The sequence below is a fragment of a genome, unplaced genomic scaffold (genome assembly GCF_019419815.1).
Source record: "Pyrus x bretschneideri cultivar Hongxiangsu unplaced genomic scaffold, Pyrus_bretschneideri_v1 Contig18, whole genome shotgun sequence".
Lineage (NCBI taxonomy): Eukaryota > Viridiplantae > Streptophyta > Magnoliopsida > Rosales > Rosaceae > Pyrus > Pyrus x bretschneideri.
Genome location: NW_025999479.1, coordinates 6288510 through 6291479, shown reverse-complemented (window position 1 = coordinate 6291479; position 2970 = coordinate 6288510). Strand labels below are relative to the sequence as shown.

At 35.2% G+C, this 2970-nt stretch overlaps 1 long non-coding RNA gene across 1 annotated transcript; it reads left to right on the top strand.

The window, feature by feature from the left end:
* The first annotated feature begins 462 nt into the window (after positions 1–462).
* LOC103931407 lies at positions 463–2054 on the top strand. The gene is made up of 2 exons (XR_664839.3): positions 463–962; positions 1755–2054. It is a non-coding gene; the product is annotated as an uncharacterized LOC103931407 (long non-coding RNA).
* The last annotated feature ends 916 nt before the right edge of the window (positions 2055–2970 follow it).

Sequence of the window (2970 nt, the reverse complement as noted above, 5' to 3'; positions counted from 1 at the left end):
ACTTGGATTCTTGGCGAATTGGTTGTGTGGTTCTCAGCGAAAATATGAAGGAATGAATCTGGAAAACTTGTTATGCGTTTCTGATTTTTATTGCCATATATATAATGGCATAAGTTCAACTGCTCCAACCGTTCATCCTTATCAGTTTTAGTAAAAAGAAAAAGGAAGGCAACTGTTCAATAAAACTGATCGTAACTGTTGAAAACTGAATCCAAAAAATCAAAAACGTAACTTGGGGGCCAACCGAGCCCCAAGGCCCAAGGCCCATCTTTGACATTTAATATATACACCCAAACTCTCCAATTCTAAGGCCAACGATCCATGGCTTTGGCCCAAATCAAGTCAAACTATAAGTGAGTCCATTTACTTATAAAGGTGATGTTCCATGAATGTTTGGGCGATGTGGGACTCCTAGTCCCACATAAAACACAGTTCCAACAAGTATAAATTATGTTCATACCACCGCTATTCAAAATGGTCACTATTTTATTACACTTACTGCTGTGTTGGATATAGTGGCAATTTTGCACATTAGTGATGTGGTGGACAGCAATATGCCTTGCAATTGACAAATCAAATTTCAGGGTATCATAAGGTAGCTAAAAGGAAATCTAGTCTCTACACTCTTATTTTTACTCAACTACTCAATTTCTCTCCCTCTCTTTGTCCCTATTCAATGTTTTCTCTGTAATTTCTTGAACCATTGGTTTTTTAAATAATCTTGTATTGAAATATCATTGCTCTAATTAAACAGGTTTAGTTAATTTCTGAACATCGTATTTAACTGGGTTAATGTGCATGAACTTTTCAAGTCATTTATTAGTGAATTTTGTAAATACCGTGAAATTCTGGATGTAATTTGTACGGGATGTTGATTTGGATGAAGGGGTAGCGCAATTTGTAAGTTTGTGGAGCCTGGAGATCCTGAGTATAATCCGCCTGTCCAAAAGGGCAAAACTCCTGTAAGTTTTTTACTTGAATCACTTGTATGAGGACTTAGCATTATGAAATCGTTGTTTGTATTGACATGTATCTGTTTTGCTTTGTGAAATTCAGACACAATGTAGGGCTCGAATACACCAGTTAAGGCTTTGTAGAAGTTGAATGGTTGTGCAAGCTGTTCTAATTTATGTTTTAGATATATTTCATATCTTCTAATTTTGTTTCAAGTTTTAAATGTGTTTATGGGTTTGCATGATGCATGCATTATCTGTTTATCTTTCTTTAGCTACATGCTTGCTTAAGAGTTATTAGAGGATGAGTTGTGTCTCATATTTGCAATGCGCCTATGTCATAAGATACACTTTTAGGATTAATAATTTGATTAAGGCAGATTTCCAATATATTGCCAACTATGACGACCTTTTATACTTTCGAACTTTCTCTCTACCTTAGCTAGCTAGCTATGAACTTGATGATATTGTCATGATGTCAATCAAATTAATCATTGAATTACTACTTTTATTTCAAATGATAGCTACAAGCCAACCTTATCTTCCATGTACTTAAGCTTTCAATTTGCTTTGAGAACTATTAAATGTAATGAACTTTGGTATTGCCTTTGTTCCCTTAATCTGTATATTGCCTTTGTTTCCTATATCTTCTCTGCAACCTATTGGAGTCTAAGTGAGAAATGGCTCAATTATTACGTTTTATCACATGGCAGCTCATATTTAGAACAAAGAGGGTGTGTGGTTTTGGTGTAGTGATATTTGTATCATAATTAAACTTGTGGTTGTGTGGTTTTGGTGTAGTGAGATATGATGAGTGATGAAGGAGCTATATAAACTGTAGCAAGCTGCATGAAGTAGTGAGATACATGAAGGAGCTATATGAAGGAGTGATGAAGGAGCTTCAAAGGGAAGATGCTTTTATCTGCACACCTTCGAAAGAATTCAAGTTTGTATTTTTGGAGTTTGAGGACATGTGTTAATATATTCAAACACATGTCTTAGTTTTGTAATGAATGTATTGACTTTACCACATCGATCTTATATGCATTTGTTTTTATTAATGATAATACAAAATATTCATTAAACAATGCTTAGTGGAAATTTTACCAAAAAGCGTATATTTCTTGCCTCAATTTCCATTGGTTTACTAATTATTTTTTATAATTTAATTACAATATTTATTAAAAATTAAATAAAAAATATTTTTGCTAAAAAAAAAGGGTTTGCGCTACGAAGAAGTAACTTACATCGCGCAAAACCACTTTGCGCGACACAGGTTACTTCTTCGTCACACAAACCTTACTGTCATTGCCTTGGCGCGACAGTTGGTGCGTGACGAAGGTTCGTTGTGCTAAGTTTTACGCGACGTTTTTTGACTTTGCGCAACGAAGGACCTGCATCGCGCAAAGTGTTTTTTGCACTAATGTTTTGAGCTAACTGTATGCAAATTAGCCTTACTCTGGCCCTAAAAACTCATGGCTCCACACAATCATTTGAAATGGCAAGGGCAAGTACTATTCAACTTTTTTTTTTTTTTGAAAATGTTTAATTATATTAAATTATTTCAAATACAAGGCAAAAACATAGTATTACACAAATATAATTAATTTTAAAAAAAAGGCAAAAAATAAAAAATTCCTTTTATAATTTAACCAACTGCAAAATTGAAACAATTATATTCTTAATAGCATTCAACCTAGGGGATAAAGTCATTCTGACTTGGTCCATCTTCCCTTTGGGTGTATGGAACTTCCTTATCTTTCGCGGGAAGCCTTCTTCTCATGACACGATTTTTTTTCACTTCTCCAAAAACATTTTGAACTCATTGTTGAGGTGTCGAGACATGATCACCCTATCCTTCTCGTCTTGCCTTTCTTGCCTTGCAGCGGGGTCCACCTTTTCAAATTTGTCGGGCCATTCTCCTTCTAAGAACACACTGCGTTGGCATCGGTTTGACGTCATATTGATGTCGGCTTGCCCTCTAGCATAAGGCTGGGCTTCTCCTGCTCGGCTTTTG